A 26,203-nucleotide genomic window follows, 5' to 3' on the forward strand; every position below is an offset into this window, starting at 1 on the left:
TTCTGCCAGAAAGTACTCATTTTAATCATCAGTCAGCATTTTTATTATATTATAATCCTTAATTGATTGACGTTTAATCACAGTCTTTGTATTTTACTGTCCCTTGCCTCATAAGAGGCAATTTTCTCTTTACTGTAGTTTAACAGCTGATGAAAAAGATTTAAGGAAACCTATAAACTTAAGATTGGTTAATGGTCCCTTATAAAAGAATATTACACTTCTAGGATCCATTGCACAGATGTGATACTCAATTGTAGAAATGTGCATGGGGTTTATTAAATTACAGCACAAATCTTCAGTCTTCTGAATTATTGTTCATGTTGGTATTGTTAGGCAAATGGGGAGACACATTATTGCTTCCAGTTGTTCGCATTACTGTGGTGTAATACAGTCAGAGACAGCTGGCACATTGCTCCAGGCAAATGCAGAGCTAGAGCAGCTGCAGAGTTCTGGGCCCCAAGTGAAGGTCCAGCACCGCTGAGTCAGTACTGGGTGGCTCGTCAAAAGATGGTCAGAAATTAAAGAAAAAGTTGTTTTTTCTCAGAACTAGCGTGCTGAATTTTGCACAGTTAATTAACGTGGCCTTTTTCTATTTGGAAACCAGTGGGCAAGCAAAAGCAGTAGTAAAACCATTTGCCCTAGTTATGTTGTAGAGGGTGGACAGCAAATATTAGTGCCTTTACTTAGGAAGGCACAGAAGAAAATGAGCTCTCAGCTGTGGCATGAAGAGTTAATGCTTTCACAAGTTTTGAGTTCTACTGGATGACGTTTAAAAAAGAATACAGAGGTGTAGGTTACATTTGGCCATGTGACACTATTGTGTTAAAATCAAAGATTTTATGACTTAGGTCATCAACATTAGATTGTTAGATAATACATCTCCATTCTTCATGGGTTTAAAGATCACAATAAATCCTTCAAAGAACTAAAATAATCTACTTTGAATTCTTGCATGTGTGAGCCTGTTCTATTTTATTCAGCACATTCAAATTCCATTGATTAAACATATCTTCCAGGAAAGCAATGAAGACTTCCACTGTTCCACAACTTCACAAATCCCTTAGTAATTTATTAAAATAGTTACTACTAAAAGTATTACTCTTATTCCACTTTAAATTGCTGTTGACTCCAACCATGATGTTTCTTTGTGGAATGGCAAGAGCTATAGGGAGTTTTTCTCCTTCTTAGGCAACTAACTGGAGTGTGTTTATCTTCTGAGTGAAATCCAAAACTTCAGCTGCAAAGGTAACACTGTGGAACTACTGCAGACAAGGAGCTTTGGATGATCTGAGAGGCTTTTGCTGCTGCGTGGTTTACTCTGTGTTACACCAAAGTTACACAAAGGTTAATAGGACAGCTTTGAAGACAGAATTTTGCCCAGCCAGTTTTCTGGGCAGAACTTTCCACTGAAAAAAAATGTATCAACACCCTGGAGTTTCGCAGTCCTCCACAAACCTCAGTAGCTTAACATGTTTGTTAAAAATTGCCAAGCCTCTAGAATCAGAAACTATCTTGGATATGAATTAATTTATTTTTGTGTGTGTGTGCACTATGGTTGTTACTTCTGGTCAGAAGTTGATGCCCAAACTGAATCCACCACGTAGGGATAATTGGGTACTTTCTGGGGCTCCCTGAGATTCTAATGCTTCATCCCCCTTTTTGGCACAAAATATCTCTATGCAAATGTCTCCAAATGACACCTGTTTAATAGCATTCTTTAACAGGGCTGGAGGTATGTTTCCCACAACGATAAAAGGTTGAAAAGGAGTCTCTGTAGGATGCTGCTTGGCTGAGTTCCTGTTGGTATGATTATTTTCATTCTTCTGGGATTTTATTGTATTATTAATGATATATGAAGGAGTTTAGATCCTTAGACAGGTATCTTTTTAATTATTTTAATCTAAATAAATTAATTGTGGCTATCCTTAGGAAACCATGTAAGCTCACTACAAACTTACATGTCACAAAAGCTTTTATCTGGTTCTCCTTTAAATTCTTTCCAAACTTTTTATTTTTCTGCATTTCACTTTCTGAAGAAATTCAGAATCATAAGAACAGAATAAGATAGGCTAAGGAGTCTGCAGGGCCCTCTCTTCTCTGTATTTCAAACTGTGAAGTCAAGGCAGGAACTGTTTCTTTTGGTGTCAATAGGTCAGCTTATCATCACTTGGGATAGTAAGATATTGTCTGGTTGTTAGTATAAGTTTTATATACTCAGGTCATGCTCTTGGTGAATACCCATATCCTTTTGATGCAAAGCAAAGGTGAGCATCTCTGAAATAGTGCTGGAGTAAATCCACAGATTTTGTTCTCATAAATGTTCACAAATACCCCTTGCTCCTAGGCTTTGCTCCCTACCCTGCAACAAAACATTCAACTCTCTGTGAACAAAGACAAAGAATCAGTGCAGTGTGGTTGGTATTTGGCATGCAGGCTATTCAGCAGGTGCATGCTAAATTGCATTAGACTTAACACCAGGAATCAGATCACTAATTGGGCACCAACGTGAAGATTTTTTCTCATTTGGGATCTGAATTGCAACACTTACATCCCTTTAGGCAAGACATCACAACCTTCCTATCCCAAAGCAACAGCGCTACCACTTGAGCTAAAGCAGAATCTCCATTAGCTAACAGTATACAGCACTTACTGTATATCCTGTTTCTAAGCTGCAAGCAGCAATAGGGGAAAATTACTCTAATCTCTTAGTAATTTATAGTCATTGGGATTTTAGGGCTCTACTTTTTCTCTAACTTCTCATTTATTTTTAATTCTGTGTGAGATTGTTCGGAAGAAATAAGCAAAGAGTGCACTGGTTCTCAAAATTCAGACAAAAGAGATTTTCAGTTTTTAGGGAAGCTGAAGAAATTAGGTGTGTTCAATATTTTTTTTTTTGTTTTTCCTCATTTCTTAGCTCCCTCATTCCTACTGTTTCGAAACTTTGAAATCTTTTCTCATCACCCCTTTACGACAAGACACTAAAAGTTGTAAAAAGAGACTAATGTTATGTTTATAAAAACTGAAAAATGACAGTTTTCCCTCTATGAATAACAGTGCCTGGGGGTGCAGATCTTTTCCAAGCTTGTCCATGATAGATCCTAGACATAGTACCTAGATCCAAGTAGAAGTATGCAGCTTCTTATGAAATCGAACCACCTAGTTCTCTGCCTCTGAGAGACTGCCTGACATGAAGCACATACAGCTGAAGAATTCATCTGTTGCACCTCAGCTGTGAGAAGTGAATGGTTATAGACTCCTCCTGTCTGCTGAGATTTAAGTTTCATGAGCCTCAAATCACACATGGTTCTCAAGTGCTTCGTGATCTGTGCATAACAATATAATGAGATTAAATACAATACATAATATGAAAATCACCCATATTTCTGTTAAAATCACAGTGCTAGACTAACATTTCCCTTTTCACATAGGCTGTTGAAAAACTCCATTTAATGTTCAGATTTTAATTCCTAAAGGAAGCTTGTCATGTGGGACTGTTTCCATAGCCCTACACCTCTCTCTAAAATTGCTTCATTCCTATTAATTTTTGTTTTGCTGGGTTAGTCGTTTTCTTTCCTTAGATAATTCTACAAAAGGAATTCTGTGTTACTGTGTTTGTTATCCAGACCATAAGAAAACACTTCAGACAGAAGGAACTTTATTTAGTTATAGTATTGTGCATAGTCTTAATTTAAAATGCTCCAAGAGGATCCCAAACATGAATGGAAGTGCTATGTTGAAACAAGATCTTAAAAAGCAGCAGAGACAGATCATTTTATGCTGATTATTTTCTCATCAATTTAAATTTGTATTCAAAATAAATGTTATTATGATCAGATCTTTCCCTCACTAGATATATATCTTCCTCTTAAAACACCTTCTGATCTAATTAAAAAGAAGTTCTGACAATAATTACTAATAGTTGAAACCTCCTGTAAGGAATTATATTTCAGATTCCTTCTCTTTACAGTACTAATGAAGAGACGGAATTTAAATAATTTCCTAGGAAATCAGACACTCAGGAAAAGGTAATCTGAAATTCTGTGGAAACATATAATTTGAAAATCAAAAGTATAGAGATAAATGATGTGATTTTGCTCTGTTGAAGCAAGTGCTTTAATTAGTTCACTTCCAGGAAACATTTTGGAGGTTGATTGGGATGGTTGTGGGTTTTTCTTGTCTCAACCAACAAGTTCTTTATGACAAAAACTCTTCTATCAGGCATGTCGGTTTTTTTTTTTTTTTTCTTATTGGTAGTTTTAACTGTATTGGTCAGGATGAGGAAAGAAATAAACGCACAGAACCTGAAGACGTTTTCACCTACCTTGGAGACCACTCCTAAACTGCTCAAATTCTATACTTTCAGCTAATCTAAGAGGGGTTTGTTTGTCATTCACTGGCAGCCAAAACTTGACACTTATTACTGAGAAGGAAATCAGAGGAGATTTGGTTAAAAAAATGCATAGGATGGCATTATTCCCTCCTGGTGACCGCAAAGTCCTTCACAGAAACTTCCCTAACTCTGAATGCCCAGATGTTCCTCTTTGCAACACATTCATCATCAAATGCTGTTGCATAAACAGAGCATAGAAGTCATTCTCCAAATACATCATTTCTCACACTCATTATTGATGAGTTAAAGGTTATCAATAACTCAAGGAAATACAATAAATCACCAGTCTTTTGTCAGACTGTTAGATATCCTTTGCACGTCCTGTAGTTGTAACTAATTTCTGAGCCTGGCTTGCTGTGATTTTAACTTTTGTTATAACATTGTTACATACAGTGAATTGAAACAAAAGATCATGAACAGCACAACTTTAGTCATGTCACTCTTCTTAAAAAAATAGCTAAGCTCACAATTACTTTTGATTTTAAACCAGTAATTCTCTATTCTCGTTTTTTACAAATTGGTAAACTAGGATTACCATATACCTTTAATGTATGTTTATACATTAGAGATGTCTGTAGTGGATGTCCACATATAAGCACATCAATGGAAGGAAATACACACTCCTAAAATGCAGTTCATGTGTGTTGCTGTGTATGCTTATAGAATAAAGAATGTCTTCAGTGAAAGAGTGGTTAAGTGTTGGAGCAGGCTGCTTGGGGATGTGTTGGAGTCACCATCCCTGGAAGTGTTCAGGAAAGGACTGGAAGTACCACTTCGTGCTATAGTTTAGTTGGCATGGTGGAGTTCAGCCAAAGGTTAGACTCAATGATCTTGGAGATCTTTTCTAAACTTAACGATTCTATGATCAGGAGGAGAGGAGCCATAGGTCAGGCCCATCCTGTCCTCCACAGCTTTACCCCAGGGACACTATCCTTGGAGGTCTGGCTTGTGGCAATCCATGACTGGTGAGACAAATAGTAGACATGTAGTCAGTGCAAGCACTAGGTGGAAGGAAAGAGAATCTCCTCTTACATAATACGTGTCTTTCAGTATAACTTTTGCTATATCATATATGTTTAGCAAAATAAAACCTGGCACATATTTTGACAAACTGCTCAGTGTTTCTTTTCTTTTGCCCTTTTTCAGTGACATTAGGTGAAATAAGTTCTTCCCAGACACACATCTCTTTTTTAGCAGACTAATTTCTAGATATTTTATGGGTCTTTCTTATCGGATCCCTCTGTCCCTTTCTTTGATATCAGAAGAGGATGGTAGTAGATATTCTTTGAATGATGAAAGAAGAGGACATGGTTTTATAACAGCCTGTATTAATTACAACATGAAAAGCCTGGATATGTATAACATATGTGTTGTCTGCTGATGTTAGTTGTACTCTACTGAAGCCTTTGAGAGCCTACCTTAAGTGCAAATATAGAAGTAATCCTAGGCACAGTGAACCTGCATGCTTTGCCCTGCTCATCTGTTCCAGTGGTTTGCTGAATTGGGGCCATAGTACTTTCAGCTGCTCACATGCTGAGCTGAAAACACTAGCCACCTTAAACTTTTTTTTTTTTTCCTGTGCCTCTTAACAGAGAAGAAAAGAAGCATTTAAATTAAGGAATAGGCACATGAAGTAAGGAGATGCATGTATTACAGAGGGGGAGCTGAGACAGAGTAAAATCCCGCTGTGCTTGTCCTTTTTGTGGTACATGTGGAGAAGCAATGTTACATCAGAAGAGTGAGGAATAATTAATGCTAGTTTGTAGGGGATAACTAAAGCAATATCCCTGCAATCTCAAATTGCACAGAAAACCAACTGTGTAGTTCAGAGGTAAATAAATGTCTTCCTATGCCATTCTCAAAGAATAGAGCAGTTTTGACAAGTTTTTTTCACTTTCAAATGTCACTAATTATTTAGGTGGAGGGAATGTTTGGTTTCTATTGACCAAGAAAGGCTGCTTTTCAAATCTTGGATGATGGATGCATTGTAAAAATGTGAATATCACTTTATAATACATCAAAACATTCCTTCCAGAACATCACTTCTCATATTTGTGAGGGGTTGTGCATCACATACATAATAATGGTGTTTTCTGAATATCTCAGGTAGAATTGTACATCACCATTTCTGTTCCCAAAATTAATTTATATGTCTGTTTGTTGTACATGTTTGAATGCTTCCCTTCCATGGCAAAGACAGTTTTTTCTGATGAGTATCGTCTTATATTTTGTATCAGTCAAAGTCTTTCCTCTCAAAACCAACTGTGAACCATCAAAAATGTTAAAGTCAGTAGTATTAAACTAAAATCACTGTTTCACTGTTAATATTTCAGAAATATTAACTTTAATAATTTAAGACAGTCTCTAAATTAACAAAGAGGAATTGGACAGTGTAACCATTCCATACCTTTATGGATACCCTTTTCCCTTTATTTTTTTTTCCAGATTCATAGTGTTGTCACTCAAGTTTCAAAATTCAGCATTACCAATTGCCATCATTACATACAGCCTCCTGTGCCCAGAGCAATACACTAAGGCTCATAGCTGCAGCTTTGAGGATGAAGACCATTTGTGTCAGACTGTACTAGATAACTGAACCCCTATACAATGCATATCAAACCCAGCCATTTGGAAACTAATACTGTTTTAACCAGGAGTCTTGAGGTCAAGGAGGGATGGAGGTGATTACTAAGTACCAAATCCAAATATGGTTTTACTTTCCTAATGATACAAATAGAGAAGAGCATTGCCAGATGAGAATTTTCTGAGTGTGTGTGAATCTGTTCCTAACCCATTAACTTGCACAGATCTACCTATAGCTCCATATGTTCTCTAGTCTTCAAGAGAGGTGCAGGAGTCTGGGAAGGAAAATACCATGACAGTGGTCTCAGAATCATCCTGATTCTTCTTTTTTGTTATCTAGTCCATTCATCTGTGAAGGAGCAGCAATGTGGGAAATTATAGTTATACAGTCAACGTGTTACATTAGTACTAAAAGCAGTTTTTCACTTGTTTAAAAATACATTCTGATAACTGGTATTTTCTTATTAGCTGAAAAAGACATTGGTTCTATTGAGTATAAAGTACATATACTAGTCAAAATTAAGACTTCTTACAAATAACACCGTTGCTGTACTGACAATAACCTGGCATTCCTGATTGACTGACAACATGCAGTGACATCACATTATAGTTCCTTCACCTAAGGGGAGCACAGACTACCTAGTGCCACCTTGGAGTACTTTGCCAAGTGATCAAGTCATACAGATACAATTATAATGACTTAGGAGGAAAAGAATTGTTCTGCTTTGTTCAAAAACATTATGGACCAGATACTTGCTCTTGGAGAGGAAGATATAAATGGCTCGCATTTTGGGGAGCCAGCCATATTCCCACTTTCTGAAATGGAGTCTCAGTGGTGACTGGCTGTCTGCACCGAGAAGACAACGTTAGGAAAAAAAAAGCAGGCAGGATGACAGCCTCTCCTGCTAGTTTTCTGCTCTTCAAGGACATGTACTTGGAAACTCTGAGGCAGGGAGCCAGTTTTCCATTTCAGCTTTATGTGCTGCTCAATCAGTGCACATACAGTTTTTAAATGCAGGTCTCCACCTTGTCTGAAGGGCAGTAATTAAGTGGGGTTTTGGTTGCCCCAGGCAGCCAGATAATAGGAACTTTCCTATCTTGATGAGCAGTCCCAGAGGATCCATGCTTTTGGTACCTCCTGACTCGACTGCTGCAATGCACTTGATATGGGGCAACCTTGAAAACTGCTCAGAAATGCCAGCTCCTGTGGTAGGTGGTGATCCGCTTGCTAAGCCATGTGCCACATGCAGGCGATTTCTGGCTGTTTTAGGTCTGAGTTATTCAGGTGACTACCTGCATCCTTTGTCCCAGCAGCAGCAACTGGTTAAGGATGCTCCTAACAGTCTTCAGGTTTGGCTTTGGAGGAGGTGGTAAGTGGAAGAGAAAGCAGATCTCTCTTGAGAGCTGGTTTTGGCCAGGTCCAGAGCATATTGCTTAAGGATCGTTGTATCATTGGCTCAGCATAGTTCAATAATTTCATTGTTAGGATAATATATTAACTCCAGCTTTCTGAAAGCAAGTTATTTGGCAACTATATGTTCATAAGGAGCAATTATTTTCTGTATTGATTGTTCCTATTGTCTGTTAATTAACATGGAGATTATGAGGTTATACTAATTTCATAGTGTACAGATATATACAAAATAAAATTTATAGTGCAAAAACTAATGGAGAGCATAGCCAGAAAAAAAGGGTTAGGCAATTTTGAGGAGTAACTGACAAAAAGGGGATTTTTTGATCTCTAGGACTTACACTAGTTTTACTTTGTAATGCATAAGGATCTTGACTAAAAATCCTAAGTTAAAAAGAATGATAAAATAGTAAATTTAAGAATTAGTTCTTCTTTGGCATACTGAATTCAACATCTGTTGTAAACAAAACTTCATTTGCTATCAAGGACTTCATCCCTTTCGTGCTTGTGGTCTGACACACATAGTAGGGTAATGAAAATAAAGAGATGTCAATAATATTTAATAACTTATTAAGTTAAAAATCAAGCTCATTTTCCAGGAATAAAAACAAAACAGCATATAAGTAGTCACAAGTTGGTCAGTGATTCCAGAGTTACACATCTGCACTGCTGATATTTAAGCATTTTCAACAGGGATTTTAATTAATTTAAAGTTCCTACTGACATTGCCAGTCCTGATATTTATTAAGTGAAACATTTTTAAAAACCTGTTTCACTGAAGCCTACATATTTCACAGAAATTTTTGTCCAATAATTTCAGTAAGCAGTTTGAATTTTGTACTAAAACAAAGGGAAAGAACCTGAATTTTTCAAGGGACAGAGATAGCAAAGATTTAGCTCAGTTCATTATCCAGATTCATTTAGTTAATCTGGTTTCTTATCTGGGCTTTTTTTTTTTTACTTTTTTTTTTTTTAATAATAAAAAATGTCCAATTGCTTTCACTTCACAGTTTGAACCCTCAAGATTTATTCACAAAGCACAAGAGATGTTTTCCACATGGAGTTGCTTGAGGGATTATAGGAGGAAAAATGGTATTTTACTCCAATTAAGCCAAGCAGAGCTGAAGATAAAGGACTTCTGAATATCTGGCTTAGTGCCTCATACTTTTAAAGAGTTCTTCTCAACAGGCTGGAGAGAGAAAAAGAAACTTTGCACAGTATAAATGTAAAACTTTGTAAAACTAAGTGAGTGAAACAGGTATAAAAGTGTATAACTCGGGCTTTTACCTGATGTGGAAGCTCATCTGTCTTTTTTTCTAAAGGGCTCATATATCAGGCATTACAGTTTAAAACCAAAAATTTTAGAATGATTTTTGAATATTATCATCAAGTTCTATTTAACTTTTTCTTTTTTAGGTCTCTAATAGATCCAGTAAGTGTGAAAATAAGTGTTTAGAGCAGTTTTGCAAGGCAACTTTTTGATACCTTAGGACTCTCTAATCATAGAATCATTTAGGTTTGAAAAAACCTTTGAGATGAGTCCAACTGTTAACCCAGCACTGCCACCACTAAACCATGTGCCCAAGTACCACATGTACACTTCTAAATACCACCGAGGATATGACTTAACCACTTCCCAGGGCAGTCTGTTTCAATGTTTGACAAACCTTCCAGCAAAATATTTTTCCTAATATCCAAACTAAGCCTCCCCTGGTCGAACTTGAGGCCGTTTCTTCTTGTCCTATAGCTTGTTACCTGGGAGAAGAGGTCAACATCCACCTCACTGCAGTCTCCTTTCAGGTGATTGTGGAGAGCAATAAGGTCTCCACTGACCCTCCTTTTCTCCAGTCTAAACAAACCCAGCTCCCTCAGCTGTTCCTCATAGGACTTGTTGAAAAAATCTCCAATTCATTTATTTCTCCCTCTCCCTTTTGAGAAATAGCTACAGGAAAGACAGTAATACTAGAAATTCTTAGAAACATCTATTACATAGTTTGTGTTTGGTTTGGGGTTGTTTTGGTAGAGGGTTTTTTGTTTGGTTGGTTGGGTTTTGGTGGTTTTTGTTTGTTTGCTTGTTTGTTTGTTTTTTAAGAGGGGGCTTCTGTATCAAATGTTTCTACACAAAACTGGAAGACTGAGGGAAGTCCAAGAACTAGTGAAATGTGATTTGGATTTCCATTGTAAACCCTTTCAGGTACTCTGTGTGTGGTTAGTGTCTGTGATAGCAGTGTGTCGTCGGGTCATGCGTCCAGTCTCTACAGATAAGGAACAGCAATACTGCTGACCACTGCCTCTGGTACTTGCTAGATAAGTAGAGAAAAAGCAAAGCAGATGTTCCTACAAATCTGTTGGATAACTTTTCCCCGTTGCCGTGAATACTGATAGTAAATTACCATTTAAAGGCATTTCAGTGCCAGACTTGGCTCTGTGCTTAGTTCAGTACAGGGAAGTCCTTCAGCAGCATCTCTGCAGATCTTACCAAAGCCAAGGAAGTTACAGTGCAACACGAGGCCCCTGAGCTTCCTCTGTGGTCTGCTGCATCCTTTGTGCTGCCTTTCCTCTGTCCCCACATGCACAAGGGCCCCTGCCTGCTTTCAGGCAGACGTGGGATGTGCCAACTGCCAGGGTAGAATGCCTAAGTGCCAGTGAAAGGCACAGAAGCTTGTCTTGTGGATCTGAAGACATAATAGTTTCTAAAAATGAAAATAGTAATAATCAAAGAGCCATCTCTCTCTTTTAATGGATTACAAAAAAAAAATTAATAGAAAAATCTAGAGGAATGATCCAAAGTCCCTTTGCTGTAGATTAACTCTGTAAGTGCATTATCACACTGCATTTTCTTTCCTTTCTTTCCTTTTAGAGGGGCTGTGCAAACATTTACAGCTTTATCAAATCACAGAAGTGCGGGTAAAGAAATCAAATTCAAAGGCAAAATGAAGTAGACATTTCCTAAAGTAAATTCCTCCTTCAAAAAGGTAATTTTTCATTGAAAGATGATATAACAGTATATTTAAAGATCTCTATTTCTATAGGAAATAGATGTTGAATTTATTTTTTAGCAGCACACTTCATGTAAAATTTCCAAAAATAAGTGAAGAAGGAGGTATTTACATCCTAGTCAGTGAAGGAAGAGATCAGGGAATAATATGAATGCAGATGATCACAAGTTAATGAATCAGACCTTAAATTGTCTGAGAATACATGAGACTGGCCAAAGGTAATAGCCTTGCAACCCCAAAGTGAGACCCCTTAGATTGACAGCATAACATAGCCTCTTTATAACAGATAGCTTGGCAGCTCCCATATGCTCCCAATATGCTCACATATTTGAAGTATACAAAGTGTAATAAATAGATAGTAAGTGGCTCTAAGACTGCACCTAAGCACTTAGGGGAGAGCTATAGAAAATACCCACTGAATCTGGAGTTCCAGGATCAGGCCCTTATTGAGTAAAAGGCAGCATGACTCAGTAATGCAAGACAAGGTTGATTATTTTCCTCTGGTAGGAAAAATAAAATCCAGTAACCTACGTACTAGAAACTAAGTAAAAAACTAATATGACGCATTCAAGCATTGATACTAAAACCTAAATATATGGTATTGCCTACAGCCAGTAAGGGCTTTGGTGGCGATGTAAGAAGACACCACCAGCAAAGACAGATCGGTGACCGGCCTGAACGGCAGGTCTGTTCGTCTGTAACCCGAGAACTCCGATAGCATCTCCGCTAACAGCTCAGACTGCTTTCTGCGCTCAGCATCGGAGCTGACAGCCCTCAATCAACGCAGGGACTGTGCCACCTCCTGGCCGCCACACAGACGGCAGCCCCGGCTGGTGCAAAATTTGCCTTCTAGGCGTGAGGACGCTGGCCACAAGTGCGATGATCTTTCCTTTTTCCTTTTCATAAATGCCCCTTGGTGACTACTACCAGCCGAATGTCTTTCAACACCGTGATGTAGAGGACAGTACAGTGTAAGGCATTTTATTTCGGGGGAGGGACAAAGGAATGGGATGGTTTTTTCTCTATTGGGAAAGTTTACTGAGCTGAGCATTGGCACATCTGTTTCTTATATTCAGGTCAACTAAACTGGAAGAATTTGCTATGACTCTGAATAACATGACAATCCTGCTCCACTAATCCCCGGACAAAAGTTAAATATACAATTCTCCACAAATTTCAAGTTGAGTAAATGCAATTTTAGCTGCCTCTCCTCAAATTCCAAGTTGGGTAAATTCCATTTTAGCTGCCTAATTTTCCACAGCTATTCTCTAAGTCAGCCACTAAGTATTGTTTTGGTAGAAACAGCAGGGGAGAACAGATGCTGTGTTTTTTCCCAGAAATAAATGCATTTTTTTTTCTTGCAAAGGCAAATTACTTTTTAAAAAAATCACATCAGTTTGAATTATTTGTTCTGATAAGTAACGCTAAGACACAGTAGGCTGTGGTACAGATTTTGTTCCCAAAGCAGAAATTCTAAGGCTGGATTATTTAGAAAATGTCTTACAGATAAATACTCCTTCCAATTTCAGTTGGGAGAATTATATGGCAAGAGAGATTCTTTGTGCATCGTTTCAAATAGGAGCCAGACTAGACCTAACCTTTCTTTCTCTTCAGTTCCCTTTTTTTATGCTGCCAGGCTCCTCGAATTCTACCTATTATTGTATTAACCAAGGAGTTTAAAAAAGTTCTTCTTTAGGTCTTGATCACCTTTCTCTGCTTTCATTGCTGTGTTTTGAGGTGTTAGGACCCCCTAGGGAAACACGCTACCTGTGCATGTTACCACTAATTGACTTCCACATCACTGTCTAGTACTGCTGCCTACTCTTATGCATAAAGACTGCATGAATGGATTGTTATTAACTCTCCTTCTAGCCAATACAGGCAGGAGATCTAAATAAAACTCAAATATTTAAATCCACTTGGGTAATTTGGATTGCACACTTTCAATGTAAGTTCCCAAAACACATCTTTGCAATACTTATTTCCCATTTATTTACCATCCTAATTCTTTGGACCTTAATGATATAAGTCAAACCACTGGTCTGATTTGTACAGTCCTAAAATGTAGCCATTGTTTTCAATTATTTTTTCACATTATAGTCTCTGATTATTTATTTTTTATGCTTAGTTATGCTAATTAGGTTAAAACCAGTTGTAAGCAGTGTTTTTCTTTTGCAGTGTTTGAAATTTATTTTATATAGGCTGTGACAATATGTTTATAAATTAGCAGGGCATAATAATGCTATAAAAGGTCTAGCCAGAGGAGAATAAAACAATAGCAGTAGGTATTTTTAAATTTCTTTTTCAGTGGGAAAAAAATCCAGTCAGTACAGAACGGAATTTGCATAACTAGCAATTAATGAGTTATTTGAGCAGAGTAGAAAACTAAATACTGAAAAGATGTATAAAAAACACATTCATCCCTTTCATTAGACTTTGAAAATTGTTCTCACTGAATCACATAGACATGAATGACTCTTTCAGCCATTGTTCCAGAAAATGTCAATGAGGAAATAATTCTAGTTCTTACCAAAATTTAGGTGATACTTGCGCACAAAAAGATAATTTTAATCCAGTAGTGAAGATACGAAATTGTAAATACAGAGACAGTCACATATGAATAATGGCAATTCAGTGTGACACAATTTAGTGTAAGTTAGTCAAGGCAGAGAGGTTTTGCTGAGATAACTGGATTGCTACACAGGTGTATGCAATTCTAAATTTTATTTAGAGCTCAGCCTTGCATTAAAGCAAAGCCAGGTCACCTGAAGATCTGCATAGAATTTTCTTGAAACAAGAACCTGTCTCCAAGGTCATTTAAGATGAGGAATCATATTGGAAGTCAGAACTTTCCAGCAAAATACATTTCTGTTATGATTTTGAATACAGAATCAGGCTTTGCAGACTTGTTTTGTTTCCAGTTACCTGAGACCCAACAAAAACTTGAGAGGTCTGTAGTTATCATAAACTCACCAGTATCATGAATCATAACGTACCCCTTAATAAGACACATAATCAGAATGAAATGCAGAGAATGAAAAGATAAGCACAGGGCTAAAATATGTCAATTCTGCTCACAAAGTAAATAATTAGATCAGATGTGTTCATTTAACCTCACATTCTTTGATCTGCATCTTAAGAATAGCAGTGAAGTCCTGATGTCACAAAAAGAAAAGAGTAAAATATACTAAAGAAAATTTTTGCAATGATTTAGTTTCTACTGTCCCCAGGTTTCAGAATCTCAGACATTGTCTGCCTCAGGGTGGTGCCGGTAGCTACAGCTTTCACTTCCATCGGTACATCTCTCCTTGTACGTGGGATTGTTTTTTTTCTCTATACATACTTTGAAGTCCAAGTGGCCCTGAATGAAACTTCAAAGCCTTACTGTGCCAAGGGGGTTAGGGCTGGGGTGCATGTATACTGGAACTGATGGAAGACTGCCCAGTGACGTTCATGATGCTGGGAGAAGGCCTTCATCAACCAGCCTAAAGAAAAGCTGCAGGATGCATCTTCAAACGTCACGAGGGGCTTCTCTTAAGGTAAAGGACAACATTTTTCAGGAGGAAAAGAGATGATCAGCTCTTGAATCTTGGGTCATTGTGAATGCCACTGGACCTGACAAAAGAACTCAGTCCTCTAGGTTTACTCAGTCTTTTATTTGTTAAACACACAGTGGAAAACAAAAATAAAATCCCCAGCATGACAAAATACTTCATTATGAGTTTTACATCTGAACAGGGTGCAATGTTATGCAAAACTAAAGCATGCCTACTTGGATTATCTTTATTTTATCTTTTTTTTTTTTTTCTTAAAACTGGAACAGTTCACTTTTTTTTTTTCTCCCACATTAAAGGAAAAAAACTACTCTGTCATGATTGTTAGATTTCCAGGTGATCTGTGACATTTGACAGAGCACCATAAGGAAAGGCCAGAAAGCAGGCAGGGATTAATGACACTTTTGCCAAGTGATGAATTCTGCAGGCCTGGAAACCTGGCATTTTGCATTCTGTCAAGATCAGAGCCGGTTTTAAGCTGTTTAAGTTGTGATTATTTTCTCACATCTGTTTCCTTGAAAACTAATTGTAGATCTGAAGTTGCCTTTTTTAAATAATTCATAAAAACATAAATCCAAAGGAAAGTGGCAAAGGTATACAGAAACCCAGTCAAGTACAAAGAAAAGGGTCAAGTCAGCTGTAGTTATCTGAGTGTTTCTCCTACTCCTGAAGTACTTAATTAGGCCCGTCTGACTGTTTGGCCCTGGGTTGATTTTTTCTTTCAAGAGAGCTGTTGACCTGATGGTATATTAAAACACACTCAGCTGTAGCTTCAAAATGGTTTCAGAAAACATTTGTAAATGCTGCTGTTTTGGCAATAGGGGGAAAAAAATGTAGGCTAGCTAGTGAAACTCATGCATTTATAATTTTTTTTTCATGTTACTGAATAGCCTTTTAGCTCTACCAATTACACAGATCAGCTAGACAACATCATTTAATGTAGGCAACAAAATGCCCAGAAGATCCTTATCTATGAAAACAAGAGCTTCCCCAAGTTTTGCAGGGTCTCCCAACCAGGCAATTAATTGAACTAATTCAAACAAGCCTGTATAAAGTTTATAGCTTCTGGAATTATCGCTGAGCTTAGAGAAGCATTTTAAAGATTACATCCTCAAAACTTTTAGATCAATTATTTTACTGTAGGAGTAGATCTCTTGTTTTAAAATGCCTCTTTATGCTGATCCATCATTTTTCCTAATATAGGCTATTTTTGCAGAACTAATTAGTAACTTATGCCCTGGAGAAAATTCTGTCTGTTGATTTGTCCTCTTCTTAGAAAGAGAATTTTTATACTTTTATTCATAGGAAGAAACTCATCTTCTGTAAAGACAGAAGGAAGGAAGAAGATATTAAGAAGAAGAATTAAAAGGAGAGAAAACACACACTCTCCCCCCAAAAAACAACCCAGACTCGACAGAGCTGCAGCCACAGCTGTCTTGAGAGGGGAAAGGGGGTTTATCTTTTTCTTATTGGCTAGTCTAAGGCTTTCCCACTAAGAGCTGTTCAAATGAGCAATCCTATGATTACTAGCACTGCCCTCCTCTTAATAATTTGGATGTGACTTCTCCCCCTCAGCATGGTACCAAGCAGGCTCCTGTTTTATACTTTGTTGTTGAAAGGGAGGCTGTCAGGGTTGACATTCTGAAATATCCATCTGGCTCCTTAAATGCTATCATGTCTCTTTTGTTTTCCCAAGTCTCCGATGAGAAGATGTTTGTCACTTAATTGCTGCTGAGGATCACAGATGATGGTTTATAGGTTTAGGCAAATTGCAGGCAGCACTTTGTTAACAAACGGTAGAGCACAATGGTACTTCATAATTATCCTATAGAGCTCAATTGGCCCTTAACGGCACCTGCATGTACAGCATCAGGGAGCCTTGTTTCAACACAAAAGCTCCTTCTTGTTAATTAACCTGTGTGCACTTGCTACAAATGAAACCTATTTGTTTCCACTTAATATATTTGCAGCTAGTTTAAATATTCATTTATTATTATGCTTGTTAAGTGAGGAGTGGAGAAGAATAGTTTGGATCACTTTCATTAGTATGCATTGAGCTTAAAAGAGGTAGCAAATAGACCAATATGTCAAGTGTGTTCCTTTGTGCTTTCCTTCTTCCTGCTCTGTAGGCCCCCAAATTAGGCTAACAAAGATGTATATCCATTGCTGATTGAAATAATACAAAAGGAATGAGAAGTATAGGAGCCTCTGATAAAAAAATCAACAATTTCTCTGAAAGGAGCTTTGTGCCAAATGACAAATACAACTCATTCTAGCTGAAAAATGCCTTTTATTGCACATTTAAAATGTGTATGTACACATGGAGGTTTTATTTGTATGTAAAAAGCTGTGAAATAGAAACGAATCCACTGTATTTACCTGTTATACCTTTAGTCATGCTGCTCTAGCACAGATGCCCTTTAATCTTTAACGGAAGAGTTTATTTCTATTTTATCCTTCTAAGCACAGCAACCTTTACTTTTTAACTGATAGAAATTAGATAGAAATTGATAGAGATTGTGTGTTTACTAGAGACTAGAAGTACGTGTAAGAGCCATTAATTCAACTGCATAAAGAGATTAATAAACAGTGCTTTTTGTTGTTACCTTCCATTTTTATAAAGAATATACCTAATGCTTTTATTCCTGATACTGGGAAAACAAGGTCTTTCTCAAATATTGATTTTGGTTATTTGTTTCTTTTTGAGTAGCTTTGTGGTCTGAAAATTTTCAATTACTTTGTTTTGTAATGTGAGTAGTCACACAAAATAGTATAGATTGCAAAAGAGATGCAGCTGAGCAGACAGTAAAAGCTCATTTCCTCCTTCTTTTTGCTCAACTTTTTGAAGTCATTCCTAAAGAATATCACTGCAAGGGAATCTTATGCAACACGGAAGAGTTTCTTCTGAAAGGAAGCACAAAAGACAGTCAACACTTCTTGGTTAACCAATGTGAATCCTGAATAATCCTGTTTCCTTCTAAGTGATTTAGATTCTAAGTGATAGCAGCAGCATTGACAGTAGAATCTAGACCAGAGAACTTCCCCCTTTGCATCTTGGTATTAGCAGATAAACATATTAAGCTAGATGGAGGATGAAGGAACAAAATTTTGGCTGCAGATGAGCTCTTGTAAGAGCACAGCTGAAAAATACCAAAAAACACTTATGTATTTATGTAAGAGGTATTCCAACAGCTGATCAATTGCTGTGATACTTCTGTTTAAAATTGGTCTAAATCATGTATTTTAGAATAGGTTAGTAGTGCCTCCTACATATACTAATATATCTAATTTTTTTTTCAGTTCATCATGATCATATATTCTGGCAATTTTATTTAGAATTTCAACTTGCCAAGGGGAATTATTAACACAGAAAATTGTGAATTACTTGTATGATGTATGTTTAGAAGAGATATAAGCCAACATGGCTCAAAAATGCAACAATTAAATGGGGAAAGAAAAATTATACATTAAGTTGTGTGTGTGTGCATGCATTTGTGCAAAGTTATTTTATATGTATATATATTTTTCACTTTTTTAGAAGGGAATTCAGTGTTTATATGACAGGTTGAGGATCAAAGTGGTATAAATATTTTCTAGTCACAGAAGTGTGATGGATTTGCAGCAGAGAAAGCTTCATTATCTCATCATTCTGAAAAACATTGCTTTTTCCATAGTGAGAATACCTTTAAGAATCATATGTTACTATTCTTTTAATCATGGTTTCAGTGCTGAGGCTTCCAATATGAAAGTTTAGAAAAGGCTCCTGTGATGCATATGTATCTTCCAGGCTATAGATGGCACTAAGTCAGCAGACACTTTTGGTAATTACTAATTTGCAGTGGATTTCAATAGTTATTTAGAAGTGAAAGTGCTTATCAGGTCAATGAGCATTCAAAGCCCTAATGAACTCTCATTAAAACATCTTTCATCTTCCAGGGCCCCAAAATAATTTCAAGTCTCAGCATGAGTTCTTCAGTTATTTCCAAAGCAGGTGGGAAACTACACCATTATTTTTGCTGCTTCTGTGTTTTTGTGACGCTCTCATGCCTCCTGGCAATTTGTACAGTTACAAATTTATAAAAGATGCTACTGCAACCAGCATAGATGGCATCTGATTCTCTCAGGCCCACAACAGAATCTGGGAGAAGCAAGAGAGCACATCTTTCAGCAGTTAAAAGTATGCCTATCACTATTGTAGTGAGCTGTATTTTAGACCCTTTTTGTGCATCCAGCTAGTGAGAGGTTTCATAGCCCCTCGTTATGTACACTTTTGCACAGTCCCTAGACTAGATCACTGGGCTACAGTCCTCTGTTTTTCACCTGTGAAAAAGCAGCAAATCCAGCCATATTTGGTGCCTGCAAGGTCGCTTCTTCAAAACAAGGCATTATTTATTCATTGCAGAGTACACAGCATTCTGAGAAGGGAAATAAAACAGTGGAAGACCTATTTCTGATTCTTGCTTATTTCTGTGAGTTTTGTTAACTTTTTTTTTCAGAGTGGACACCCCTTTCATAGCCTGGGATACATAGGCAGATGCAGTTTCCCTTACTTGCACTGCCTCCCTACAGCATTTTCTTATAACCAAACACTCCCCACACCACTCTTCTTTAGTCAGGGATTTATTTATTTTCTGAACAACTTTGTTTTCTTTTTCTCCGAGGCTTTGGTTGGGGAAAACACACCTGTTAGTCTGGCTGAAGACAAGCAAGTGCCTGTCTTGCAGTTAATAGCTCCCTGCCTTCTTGTTGCTTGGCTTTTCTCTGGAGATAGCTCATCTCTATTGTTGTTTTGTTTCTAGCTTGGTTTTACCCTAGTAGCCTCTGATTTAACTCTCTGTAGCCAGGTGGAATAATATCAAGTTAGAAAATGTAGGTACATACTACATTTAGAGAAAATAATACTTCTGTCTCCCTCATTAGCCTCAGAGGAGTTTATGACTCAGAAGATAAAAGAAATGGAAAGCACTTACAACAAAGAACTGTGTTCCAGAAGGTGATTTTAAGGCAGGATTTTTGTTAAGATGAGGACCCTACACAGCTCACTAGCATGTGTTCCACTACTGATGTGGCAGGTGGGTCTCACTTTTTGTCTCTCTCTTGCTTCAGATTCTGCACTCCTAGACCCCTCCTCAAATGTCCATACCAAGTTTTCTGCAGTGGTGAGTGGTATTTTGCTCACCTTGATGTTTTTGTTTTATACCTCCAGCATGTGAAGCTTTTTACATCATGTTCACTATTATAATCGATGATAAAACTTGTCTAGGTTTCTATTCTGCCACAGCCAATCCCACCATGTCTAAACTCTCATGTATGTGCTCCCTCTGTCCATCAGCCTTGCTTTCTCATTAGGAACTATATATACTGCACTGTATCTGTTTTAAACCTGTAAGGGCTGCCAAGTTGACACTGACCAAGGAAGAATCTCATGACAGGTGGCGATGCTAAGGCAGTGTGAGTCATTGAGAGGCTGGGAGAGTGCTGAAATGCTGCATATCTTGTTATATACCAGCTTTTTTATGACATGCACAGCCCCTGCTCTCATTCGCTACTGTATGTGCTCAAGAATCACGTCTCTATTATAACAGCATACCACCATCACTGAAATGTGCAGTCACTAAAGCTAGAATTTACCTGGACAGTGGAAAGCGTGCTCCATCTTCCTGCAGAACTTTTTGGCGTCACTAGCCACTGGGTGGGAAAAGAATTCCTTAGTTTTCTTCTACCTACCCAATGAACATAAACACAATACTATTAAAATTGACGTCTCTCTCTCTCTGCTCCAGATGGCTCCCTGAAGAGAAATACTTTCTTCACTATCTTACTGTAATATAGGTCTTGGTTCTTAAAATCTATATATATTCTATTGATATGGGGCTGCCCATATCAACACAACATACACAGATAAAAGCGAGTGCTTCCACAGCTAAATTCACTGCTGATGAGCTTTCTCATAGTAGAGAATTAATCTCGGAAATGTGAAATTCAGATATATAAGAGCTTGGAGTGAAATCCACATAAATAATAATAATGGCCAGTCTTCACGAGCGAAGATCCGGGGAAGGTCTTTCCACCTTCCAGCCTGCGCATTGGATTTTTTAGGTGAGACACAGTGTGCGCGGAACTGAGCCCACCCTTTAATCCTAAGGTTCATCTGCCGGGGCCAAGCGAGCTTGGACGGTGGCAGCGAGGTCCTTAGGACGTAGGTGGGTTGCCTTTAAGGGCTAACGAGCTCCACCTGCCCGGGAGTGTCCCTGACCGGGAATCGAACCCGGGTCTCGGGGGTGATAGCGCGCGCCTTTACCACTAGACCACCAGGGGCTCTGAAATCCACATAGGTGTGTTCTAAAACCCCTCCAAAAGTCCCTGAAGAATGTTAGATACCCCATATCAACAGTGCGATCAAAACAACAACTGCCAGAGCTAGTTTACTGGGGGGTGATGCTGCCCTGGTTGGCTAAACTGAAACACACAGAAGAGGAATGTGTTTTGTGTCTCAGAAACTCAAGGCCCTGCTCAATAATGAGCAACTTTGAGCTGATCTTTCCAGGTTCAGGTAACTGCATTATATACTTTTCAAAAAATCAGTCTTTCTTGCAAAAATGTCTTCACAGTGCAGCTTTGCTGTTTAGTGGCTAGGAGACCCACTTTAAAGAAGATTTGGATTTAATTCCCTTTTCATTGGCCGAGGTCCAAACCCACTGTTCCCATCTCTCAAGGGATGTCCTAAACAATGAGCAACCATCTGTTCAGGGCAAGGGGGAGGGCTTGCTCCACTTCCCATACTGGTGTCCTCCCACTACACTGGAAGAAGATGTCATGACTAATTGGGCTCAGTAGTTAAATCACTCACCTGAGAATGGGGGAGATTCTGATTCTTACTCCTGGTTCAAAGGCTGCTTCTGCAGTAAGTAAGATGCACTTCATGTGAATTAGTTTTCACACTTTTAGGTACATTAAGAGCACAGTGAACCCCAGGTGAACACCCATGCATAGATCCATATTAACACATGCAAGTGCATGTATGTGTGTGTATATATGTATGCATATGAAATGAACACCTTTGAATCCTTTTACTTTACATAGACAAAAATACAATAAAAAACATAGTAACAAAAAAAAGCTTTTTTTTTTTTTTTTTTAGAAATCATGTTTGCACGGAAAAAAGGCTCTGAAAATAAAATGTCAGATTTGATTACTAAAAACTGAAACAAGATATTGTTTTTCCATTAACAAGACAAAAAAGACTTAAATATTTTGCAAAAAAGTAAATAAAATTATACTTTTTTAGGGGAAAAGTGTGTATGGCTGCAAACCATATTTTTGTTAGAAGCAGCATTACTTATTCAAGGTAATGTCAGGAAATTAACTGTGTTGTATCTTACGGGAACATAGGAAATGTGACGTGCTAAGACCTGGGACTCATTTTTCTCTGCAAGAGACAACTGCTGAGTTGATGTTTTGCCTGTAAAGTCCCATAGATAAAACACTGGGAGCTGAACAGAATAGGTTTTAAGCCATGGTGTGTGACTCACTGTTACATAGTTTGGTAATTTCCCCCCAAAAATACACTAGAATTGAAATCCTTTTGAAAGAGTTCTGAAATAATTGTATGTGTTATAACTGTAGGAAATGGTTCTAACTTTTCTAGTATCTCTTGGTGATCACATCCCCCATTTCTGTGTACTATTCTACCATAATGAGGTTTTGTTAACCCTTTGGACACCTGAGCACTGTGAGTTTTTAGCTATCAGCTTGGATGTCGCATGGTTGACTTAGCACCAGTGAGCACTTCACAACCACAGATTCATTTTCCTCGATTTGTTAAGTGGCTAATTATAAAGGTTTGCAAAAGGATTGACATGAGGGAAGGAGACAGCCACACTTCTGTCAGCAGCCCCATGAGGCCCGTACAAGTGTCGCTTGTAAAACAGCACAAATTAAACAATGGCTATAATAAGATCTAGGGGCTGGTGGATAATGAAAGAAAACTTCCTGTGTAGATGCAAAAGAGGCACTAAATGGGTTGTTTTTATGTTTGACAACAGGGCCCTTATGTAACTCTCTATGAATTCTGAGTGTGCCGCTAAGGTAATATTCTTGGACTAGACTAGATGGTAACAAGCTAAATAAAATTACTACTATTTATTTTGTGTCCATGACTGATTTCCAATATCATTTCCATACTGTAGTATATCAATAAGATTTTTAAAGCATAGTATTGTGCATGCACTCTTTCACAAATAAGTAGATATTTAGGAATTTACTAGTAGATATAACTGCAAAATGAACAGTGTTATATTTTAAGAATGAATGCAATCAATGTGCTAACAAATCATTTGCTCCATCTACAGTCATCAACACCATATTACAAATGTCTGAATTTAAGCTAAAAAATAAATTTAAGCAGCAGCCTTTTCCTTGACTGCAAGATTTATATACAGCAAATTGGACTTTATTTTGTCGGTTTAAGTATTTAATGAAATTGAATGGAAGTCTTCTTGGTGCATGTGCTGTTTCTCTCTTTCCATATAATACAGCTACTCTCTGTGCATAGTGTTTGCATCATTATGTAAGACATTTGCAAATATGTATGGTATGTTTGCCTATGGGAAAACCCTCTCTTCTAATGTATTCATGAAAGATGAATTAACAGTGCTTTAGGTATGATAGAGAGATTCATAGTATGGTCTATTATAATGCTGATATTAAAAAGCAAGCTCATCAGTTAATAAGAAAAATGTTAATCTTTTACAATCATGGAGATATGTTTTATTTCTGAGAATGTCTTCCTTCTGCCATTGTCTTCTTATTAGTTATAATTTTAATTTACCATTTTTATTAGGCTGATATCTAGATAACAGTCAGGACACCATTGTGCTGACACTGTATACCCCTATCAGAAAGATCTTTGTGTCTATTTTCTTTTTCTTTTGAGTTTTTTCTTCCCTTGATCTTGCCTTTTTCTTCATAGTATAGACCTCAAGCGTATCTCCTTCCAGGTGCTGATACGATAGTTTTGCCAGTCTCAATTAAAAAAAAAAACCAGCAAAACAAAACACAAACCCCAAACCAAAAAAAAACCACAACAACAATTATGAAGCAAATTTCTGCAGGATGTTGCAGCTCCTGATTTTTTCCAGATCCCTGTTTTTCAGGCGACATTATTTAGGTGCTCTCTGGCCACCTGGTCAGAAATGCTAGAAACCTGCCTGCAGGTAGCCGTGTCTCACAGCTACATTTCTCCATTTATGCTTTGCTGGCAGATATACTGCTTTCTTTGGCTCTGTCTCTGCTGTTGTATCCTCTAAGTCTCAAAGTTGCATTGTAGCCAAAACTACTCCACTGTCACCATGTCACAACTCCTTTTGTATGTCATGGAGGCATACAGTGGGACAAGGGAAAAGGATTATGAAGAAGGATTATACTGAGCAATGACAAACAGAAATCCAAGAGACTGAATCTTTTGTCTTTTCTTAGACACATAGGGTTCTTACCTATTTATCCTTCCTTTTCTGTATGTATCTCATTGTCTTTTTTTGAAGGCTTGTTAGCACCACTATATCCATTCTTTCTCATACCAGCACTCCAAATTTTGCATTCACTTATTTTTAATTTCATATAATCTGAACCAATTTCCTGCACATAATCCCTCGGGTAGTGTACAACAGTCAGTGGGAACATCTTCTGTGAAAGTACCCTGCAGTTATATTAATTTTCTTATTGAAACAGAAAGATTTTGCAGAAACTGTTGGGATCCGTGACATTTTTGTCACTGGTAGATTTCGACTCACAGTCTGTAGCTGAGGGGATAACCAGATTCAGGACCTTGTACAGCTTCAGTCAAAGCAAAATGTTTCCTCCCACGTGCTTTTGAGGCAGCCTGTGGTAGGACCTAAGGCTTCTGCTGGCACACCAGGACAGTAGCCAGGGGGTTATTATGCATCCTGGCCTGCAAACTGTATTAACAGGGTTTCTCATTTCAGAAATTTCTGAAACATGAAGAACTTCAACTTTTTTTAACTTAGATCCTGAACACCTTTGTAAGTGTGTTTTCTTCCTGCACTTCACTTCTGAGTGTTGTTTCAGAAAAGAAAGTGCATTGTGCCTCATAAGCACATTGGCCCCAAACCCACTCATTAAAGAAAATAAAGGAAGACATAGCAGAGAGTCGTTCTGCATTGATTTTTTTTTTATCTTCATATTTTCCTATTCCTCCCTGTCTTCTGCTGTTTCCTGTTGCTCAACTGTCTCAGACACGTCATTCTGTTGTCAATAAATAATGGGTAATAAAGACAGAAAATCCTTAGAGTTTGCCTTTTGGTTTCTCATCCTATTTTCTGAAGGTCATACCTATTTTTTTTTGGATTTGCTTGGTAGATCTTCCTCACATGTCCAAGAAGGATACAGTGGTAAAAAGCTGAGCAACTTAATGGGTAAGTCTGACTTTTAAGGATGCAATCATCTTAACTCCTGCTAAGGGATGTTTTAAGCTAAGTTCATCTTTACCTTAGAAGTCAAGGTCAACGTGATATCCCAGACTGGGTTTAGATACAGCTAACAAAATTTTTTGTCTTTGTTTGGGTACATGGAAGGTTTTTCATCTGATCCCTTGACCAATATTGAAGGGGAGCTTTTTGAACTAATGGAATCATTGCCATAGCTTACTGTGGCAATCTTTCTTTTTATGTAGGACAAGAAGGGCCTAAGATTAAAAGCCTACACTAACAAGATTTCCAGATTTATTCTGCAAATTAAAATAATAATCAGTATCTGTTTTACAGAAAAAGTCACTAACTCTTAGCTTCCTATTTGTCCAGATAGATTAATAACTGAAATCTTTAACAAAATGTATAGTTGGATATACATAGATATAGACTGCATGTAAATATATAGGTCTGATTTGTGCGACTAAAATACTTGTCAGAGGAAAGATAACTTTTTTTTATTGTGTAGCAAAACCTACATAATAAAGCTCATGTTTACCTTTAAAAAAACTCTTTAAATATGATTAGGCATATAAACTGAACTCCAGTGGGACTGGAGGTTCACTGTACAGAACTACAGGCGGAAGCACCTCGTATGCCACAGCTACCAAAGGAAGACATTCACAATTGCATACACAACCTCACCATCACAGCTTCATAAGCCCACCCGATATTTGGAATCAGTATGATAACTACCCAACCATTTATAAATGCAGTCACAACAGCAACATGCATGATCATTCTAAATGAATACAAAATTTTCAAAAATAATCGCACAACCA

The sequence above is a fragment of the Myiozetetes cayanensis genome, unplaced genomic scaffold (assembly GCF_022539395.1).
Source record: "Myiozetetes cayanensis isolate MyiCay16 unplaced genomic scaffold, myiCay2020 scf5-8, whole genome shotgun sequence".
Taxonomy (NCBI): Eukaryota; Metazoa; Chordata; class Aves; order Passeriformes; family Tyrannidae; genus Myiozetetes; species Myiozetetes cayanensis.